This window comes from Metopolophium dirhodum, chromosome 5 (assembly GCF_019925205.1).
Source record: "Metopolophium dirhodum isolate CAU chromosome 5, ASM1992520v1, whole genome shotgun sequence".
In the NCBI taxonomy this organism is placed as follows: domain Eukaryota; kingdom Metazoa; phylum Arthropoda; class Insecta; order Hemiptera; family Aphididae; genus Metopolophium; species Metopolophium dirhodum.
This window is the reverse complement of record NC_083564.1, coordinates 34,472,174-34,481,269: the sequence shown is the minus strand read 5'-3', so window position 1 is coordinate 34,481,269 and position 9,096 is coordinate 34,472,174.

The window sequence follows — 9,096 nt, the reverse complement described above, 5'->3', positions numbered from 1 at the left end:
AGTAGCTAATAAACAGAAATACTCAAATCAGCAAAATAATGTTCAGAAAACGCATGTTTTCATTTAATAATTTTGTAATGGACCTACACATACCTATGTATGTTACCTATATCTAAACGTGGCGTATTAACGTGTCAAAAACTTGAAACGTATACATTTTAAATTTTAATGTATCCACGTAAATAATGAAAATATTCATACCCGGTGCAGTAAAAACGATACCTAGAGCTCTTATTAATTATTACTATGCATATTATATTTAAATAAAATATACATTATTAAAAAATATATACATTACATATTAATTTTTTTTATCGGTGGTTCAAGTTTAATATAATATGGTACATAATATAATTATTATATTATTATTGTTTAATACGCTCGCACTAGCGCTCAAGTGGAGTAATAACTTTGTTGAACCGGAAACGTCGAAAAAGACAAACATTACGTGTATACCAGCAGTACCTATATTATTGTTTATATGACTTATACGTGCGTGAGCCAATATCTCTCATATATGTAACACGTATAATGCGTATACAAACTTCCGAGTGTCCTGCTGTTATATAGAACGTAAGAGTTGACTTAACATAAATTAATTGTTTTATAGTGATGATATTTTAAAACAAAAACTTCATTGGCAATTATTATTTTTAGTTTTTAGATGGTTTACTCTTAATATTATGTAAGATATATCTACAATCTATAAATATCTATATACCTATAATCTATAAATATTTATATATTATAATATATAGATTACAATTTATAATCAAGCGCCGTATCCAGAGGGGGTGCTAGGGTGCTGATCACTCCCTCCCTGGTATGTTGCTTCCTGGAAAGCAAAATATAATCTACACGACATGTATTTTTCAGTAGGCTGGGGACATTTCTAAACAAAATTGGTACCAAAAAAAAATGAGATGCCACCTTTGGAATATTATTAAGTACATTCATTTTGAGGACCAAAAAAAAGTCTTGCCATCAGGATTGAATGTACAGAATACGAGACCTTAACCTTAGTATTCCCCATAAAACAATCCTAGATTCGCTACTGTTTATAATAGGTATATTATTTATTATCAAAATATTAAATATTATACAGTACTCCCTCGTTAACACGAACTCGGTTAACACAAATTATTGTATAACGCGAACCGGTTTTTCAGTCCAGAGAAAGGCTCTATACTATAAGATAGGGGTTTTTTTATTTCCTCGGTTTATACGAATTATTTCGGTTAACACGAAACTCGAACAAATTTTAGGTACCATATTGTCGTTTTGTTGATTAACACGAACAGAAAAATGTCAATCTGTACATATGTATCTAATTGTTTTAAGAAAGCCTGGAACATTGAAAACGACGCCAACTTAACCCCCGAAATACACATTGAGGATGTAATTGAGGACGATTGGAATAAATTGTTAGCTGTAACTTCTGATGAAAATGCTCAAACTTTTTCAAGTTTTATACAAATGGATAATGATCTCGATATCTGCGATGAAAATGCTGGAGAAGATGGAGAAGATGAAAACCCCGAAATCTCAGATCAAGAAATTGAACCTACTGAACCTCCAGTAGATAAACCCTCTCGGGCTGATGTGTTGGCAGCCTTTGATACCCTCGTAAAATTTTCCCAAACCAGTGCAGAGTTAGATTGCAAATTTGATGACCAGTTGAACAGCATCAGAAAACTGTGCTTAGAAAACTATGAAGTTACATTCACCCAGAAACCTATCACTGACTTTTTTAAACCGACGTGAGTTTTAAATTAATTTTTTTTTGAAAAAATGTATTAAAAATATTTCTTTATATATGTAATGTAGCGTAGTAATTAATTAATTAAAAATATTTCAAATATTTGTTTATATGTAGTATGTACCAAAGAAATGTAAATTTTTATTTTGAAGATTACTTAATAAAAAAAATGTATTTGAGTGTAAAATAACGTATTAGATTTAACATTCTCTGATAACACGAACAAATTCGTGTTAAACCTATCGGTTTACACAAATTTTTTTAACACGAACAGGTTATTTTGTGGTCCCGTCGTGTTCGTGTTAACGAGGGAGTACTGTAATAATAATTTTGAAATACGCCTTATATTTTATTATTATAATTGATATTGCTTGGTCAAATCTTTATCTACAGAAACCTTGTAATCCTGTTTTTTCATGTATATAATATATATTATTATAGACTATAGTTACAAATGTTAAAATTTGATTTAGGTATACCTATATAGCCATATTTATAGATAAAGATTAATCAAAGCGCGCGTGCCTGTTAACGTACATGCATAATAGATAATTATAATTAATTTCATATTTTTTATCTATTAACTTGGACTACTCCGACTACTTATTGTACTATATGAATAAAATTAATAAATAATCATACGTATGTATAATGCCGTGTCTACAATATGTAATAAAAGCGTTTGCGCGTGATAAAATGTAACATTTTTAAGAGGAAATTGCGTAGGTATATAATATATATTATAAGTGTTAAGTTTATATACATACATATATTATATACCAGTACCAGTGGCGAACCCCGGGTCCAGACCCCTCCCCCCCCCCTTGGATTATTTCATAGTTTTATGTTTATTTTTAAAAGTTTCCCTGAATTGTTCATCGAAACTTATTGAATGGCGCTTGGATTTTACACTATTAATACTAAGACTAATGACTATACCATAATTTAATTGGCATAATAATATTAATTAATTTACATACCTACATTGTAAATATAAATTTAAAAAGGTGGGCAAGTGGGTGTCGCTCTGCTGTACAGTAGGTTACAAGTGGGTCACTGTAATGGATGGTGTTGAATTCTCAACTCAACTAATTTGTTAATTTTCGTAATTTTTCTGTATTTTGTCAAGATTTTAATTTTAAAAATTTATAAGAAAAAAAACTGTGACTAAGGATTTTTAATATTTTTCAAATATCATTGTAACAATATATGTAGTAGGAGCCTTGCATTAAATTTTAAAGCATTTTTACCCAACAAATAAAGTTGTATTGACATTTATAGAAAAAAGACTAATAAAATTGGAAACTAAAAATGTTCCTAAACAGTTCAAAACAAATAAAAATATTTTGAACATTTTATCGTGTATAGAAAATGCAAATATAAAAAACCGGTGAAAATTTGATGTATTTACAATAATTTGTTTTAGAGTCGATTTTAAAATCGATTTTGTCAAAAACCGATTTTGCGTAAAAATTCACGTTTTTCCTTTTTTATTTTGTTTTCCCGGCGCTTTTGAAAACTATTGGGAATTTTAAATTTTGACCTCCTAAAAGTACCAACTAGATTCACTTTACCATCGAACAAGATACTGAAGTTGAAAATCGAAGCATTATTTCGACTACTAATCGTGTACACAGAAAAAAGATAAAAACACACATCATTGTAAAACCAATACATTCTTGCTCCGCTCAAAATCTAAAATGTAAATAATATAATTGTGTTTTAGATTCTGAGCGAAGCGATGAATGTATTGATTTTATAATGATGTGTGTTTTTTTTTTTATTTTTGTGTCTGTCATCACCTTTTAGGACAATAAAAATGCTCGGATTTTCTTTAACAGTAACTTTTCTGATAGAAAAGTGAATCTAATTGGTTCTTTGGGGGGTCAAAAATAAAAATTTCCAAGTAGTTTTCAAAAGCGACGTAAAAACAAAAGAAAAATTAAGGAAAAACGGGAATTTTTACTCAAAATCTGTTTTTGAGAAAATCGATTTTGGTTTTTGGTGCAACTCTAAAACAAATGACTGTAGGTACATGACATTTTGACTGAATGTTTATATTAGCATTTTCTATACACCATAACATTTTCCAAATATTTTGACTTATTTTGAGCTGTTAACGGACATTTTCAGTTTCCATTTTTTTAGTTTTTTTTTATATAAATATCAATAACATTTTATTTGTTGGGTAAAAATCCTTAGTCACAGTTCTTATTTATAAGCATTTAAAGTTTAAATCTTGACAAAATACGGAAAAATAACGAAAATTAACAAATTATTTTGAGTTGAGAATTCATAAAAATTTTTCTTTTTAAATCTAAGATTTGGAAATGTAATACAAGATTATCCATAAGTTTGTCTACCTTTATCAAAAAAAAAAGGTCTACAAGATAATCAAATTAAATTTTTATGAGCGTTTGAAATTCATATTTTTACAACATTTGATATTTATTCGATATCTCACGTAAAGATTTTCTTATTTTGTAGTTATTAAAAAACGTATGACTGTAGATACTAGAAAATTTCACTGAATGTTTATACTAGCATTTTCTATACACGATAAAATTTTGAAAATAATTTGACTCTTTTTTAGCTGTTTACGGACATTGTCAGTTTTCTTATTTAATTTTTTTAGTTTTTTTTTTCTTTAAATATCAATAAAATGTTATTTGTTGGGTAACAAAGCGTGAAAATTTAATATTAGGCTCCTGATACATCGTTCTAATAGCAGTTGAAAAATATTAAAAATACATAGGCACAATTTTTTTATAAGCATTTAAAGCATAAGTTCAAATTTTGACAAAATTTATCAAATTTAAAATTTAATAATTATTTTGTAGTTAAAAATGTATAAAATGTTCAACTTTTATAGCTAAGGATTGAAAATTGAAAACAAGGTTCCACGTATATAGGTTATATCTAAATTACTTTATTCACAATAATATCATCAAATATACTTGGTAATATCATAGGCTGACTAACGGATTTCGCTCAGAATCGTTTTTCTTATACAATGATATTATATCATTGAATTCAAATTTAACACCATCCATTACAGTGACCCACTTGTAACCTACTGTACAGCACAGCGACATCCACTTACCCACCTTTTTTTTTTTTATTGGCCTTAAACCCGACAAATTGTGTTTATTAAGAAATAAAATGTATGTATATCCTCAGGAAAACAACAGAAAGACAGTTAAATTCATGTTTTTTGGATCCCCCCTCCCCTTGAATAAATCCTGGTTGCGTCACTATTATATACTTATACACAGAAAAAACCCTATGTAAGAACTAAGAACATCATCTTTGGTATTTCAACGTTAATGCCTTGACCGAAAAAATCAGATTTGAAAAATAACCGTCTGGCAGTCCGATTGTTGTACGCCGTCCAACGAAATCTCTGTATGTATACGACACACGCATATAATGTATAATATATATATATATATATTTATACACGTGTCAGTTTGACTACCTACGCGCCCCGAGTAGTCCCACCGCACCCCTATAAACACACACACACACACACGGTGTTGTGTAGAACCCGAACCGGTGCGTATTCGTAAGTCGCGACTACATATAATAATATATTACCTACCCTTGTTGTTCGTATATATTTTATTATAAGGCGCCCGCGCCGCCGTTTTGGTTCGGCTGCCCCAAATATCTATATATCACGATTCCGCTCCCGTTCACCCTCGAGGCCAAGACGCACCCGATATAATACCTATACATATTCATATGTATATGCATGATTTTAAGGTCCATATGCAATCCGGGGAAAATTTTTTCAAAAAAAAAAAAAACGGTTTCTTTTCGACGACCTCCCCCAAAGCTTGTTATATTATACGCGCACAGTCGCCTCGCATGCCGTTAAAATGTTTTAGATGTTATAATATAATGTATTATATACGATATACCTACTTTGTACATTGTACGTTGTCGTACGCATCGTCCACGTTCCATACATAATATATACCTGATACTTATTATATAATGCATACTATAGGTACTCGTATATAATATACAAGGCGAGTTTCAAACGATGCACATAAATATATATCGTCGGCCTTTTTTTGGATCTCGACCACGATATATGCGTATAATATGCGTATTATCGTCACGTAGTACCTATGCGGCTATACCTATACACGATTTATAAATTATTATACTTTTTTCTCTCGAAATTCCGACGCGATTTCGTCCCGGTCGTAAAATACGTATTTCGTATATAATTTATATTCTATACCTATATATACATAATACACCCACGATCACAATGCTGCACTGCTGTTATGCTGCTATAAGTATGCAGGTACCTCTATTATATACAACAAGCATCCTAACGTATTTTTCGTGACTATATGCGTTTGAAAATAATCACGGATTTACGCATGCGCCTCGCATCGCATACAGCCGCTTGGTGTACCTATGTAACTATATATTTGGTACCTCGCTAAGGCCTAACCCAAGACGTGTATAACATGTATACTTATGAAATATAATGTATTATATAGGTTTAAGTATATACTATGTGGGTACAGGAAGGTAATCGGATACGAGTCCCGAAATCGTTCGATTAAGCGCGCGTTGTTTAGAAAACTATTCACGAGGAGCCGTATGAGGTGAGGTATATACGTGTTACGTCCGAGAGTCGAGACTATAACATCATATGTACAGTATATATATATGTGTGTGTGTGTATAATAATACTCCCGGAACGACGTCATCGTCACGAGTGCTGTTACTCGTTAAAAATGGAACCACATATTATTGCTACTATACGATCGACCCACGCAAAGACGAGTTTTTTATTGTTTGTCGAGTTCGTCTACGATTATATTATAATAGTGGAAAAAACACATCCGAACATAACATTATAATTTATAATAATAGTTAGACATTAATATTTATAAGTGCACCGCAGAGTGCTAGCGGTAAACATATTATATCATAACGGTTCCAATAAATTGCGGTTTAATGTAATACATTATACGTCATACAATGTCAATGTGTATATAATATTATGTATCGTTTACTAAACGTAAATTGTTATATTGTTGTTGTTAGTAGGAAATGATTATTATTGTCTTCGTATAATCGACAACCGTCATAATGTAATTTATTACTCATTACAGTAATTAGACATTTAGACTGTTGCTGTACGATGGTTTTGTATATGCTTATGATAGCAGAACTGCAGAAGTCTAATGTAACGTGCCCATCACAATTTTACTTCTAGTATTCCCTACCTGGATACTTATATAATATTAATATTTTAGTTAAAATCATTTAGGTCGCTAAATGCGTAGTTTACATATAGTCATATATAGATAGGTAGCCGTATCGAGTGCTATCAACAAGCAATCATTAATATTTATTATTATTTAATACGTATCAGCACGAAAAAAGTATATTATAAATTATACTAAATTATCGGTTATTCAGTTATCGGTTTCGTGGCTTCGTGCACACTATTATTATATACTGCAGCTGTACTCTATTCATATAATTATCATCTATGATTGCGAAAATGTTTTGTGGTGAATTCACATACAGAAATTGTACAGACTAATAGTGTATAGACTGCAAATTGAATTACAGTAGTACAGTACAGTGTATTGAGTGTACACTATCTCAGTATCTCAGTACAGTACAGGACGCTACATCCGCATGTGTTGTCTCCGTCTTACATTGTACAACATAGAAAAAACTGTTTTGCGCGGGAAAGAACCGAGAAGGCTACAGTTATAACTAAGAAACGAGATTTGCACCACATAAAAAGGAGAAATTTGGCTGTACAACGTTGTTTTTATTTTTTGGATATCACTTCTACGAAAAAAGTTCTTACTGTTTCAAAAACCATTATTGTTTGTGTTTTCAAACTTGAAAAACTTTTTTTATATAATTGATATTAAAAAAAATAAAAACAACATTGCACAGCCAAAGCTCTCCTTTTAATGTGGTGAAAATCTCGTTTCTTAGTTATGACTGTAGCCTTCTCGGTTCTTTCCCGCCCAAAACAGTTTTTGTTATGATGTACATTTGTAAGACGGAGATAACACATGCGAGTGTAGCGTCCTCTTAATCGGTCATATTATAGTGAAGAGTTAACTAAAATGTCGATATATATATAATATGTCGGACCTGCAATTATAAATGACTTTAACGTATCAATTACATCTGAAAATGAGGTTGTAATATTGTATAATATACTATGCGTCTAGTCTATGCAATATGCTAAAAAGTAAAAATGCATCACGGGCATGGTATGATACTATGATGTGATCATCATGCAGGTACCTACCTATTACGTGATTAATCATTTCGCGTCGACATGCCTACATGGCTATATACTTAAATTTAAACGATTACATGCAACTTGTTTGGATTTTTGTAGTATCTATACTATCTACCTATTTTTTTTAGATGTCTATCTAGACTAGATTTATTCATTTTAAACGATATTCTGCATTCGGTAGTCTTGTTTATGCGCACTGTGCAAACACAGATAACGACATTCTTGGCATTTTTTTTTATTTCGATTTTTGATTTAACAATTTAGGAATATACTGATTCAGAATTCTTCATTGCATTTTCGAAGAGTTGGCCTTAAGTATGTTATACTCTCTATAATATATACTATACTACTGTTATAGTATAGTCACTATAGCGACTTCAAAACGCAATATTATCGTTATAAGTTGTATGTACCGCGAACGAAATCACGGCACGTATCATATTATTATGAACGTATATCCTCAATTTGAGCACCCCCAAATCCTAATACTTAGATTTCGGGCCTGGCTGCACTCATAACCCCTATATGACGTACGACTGCACCCTTTTAAACAGCGGCGCGGTGGAAGCGAGTATGCTCGGCCGTGACGTCGAAAAGGACGTGTAATATTATATAATAGAATATAGCACTGGCGTGCGGGGGATTCGCGAAAACAAAAAACGTCACATGCCACATGGTGGGTCCCTCCTAATTCCCTATGTATTGTACGATGCTAACCATTAACGCGGTAACGGATTGGCGCGGTCGAGCAGCACGCGCGCTATAGTATATTGCGAAACGCGTAATATTCTACAATAATTTATAATAATAATAATAATAATAATAGCGATGTAGGTACGCGTCCACGGTCCGTCGCAGCTATAGACATATATAAATATATATATATTTATATGTCTATGGTCGCAGCTAGGGGTTGACGAACCGGCCGCGGAAAAGCGCGAACCGAGTTGAGTAGTCTTTGTGAGCGGTCCCCCGGCCCGCGATCGCCCATCGACGAAAGCGACCATGAGCCCGTGACGGCACGACGACATAC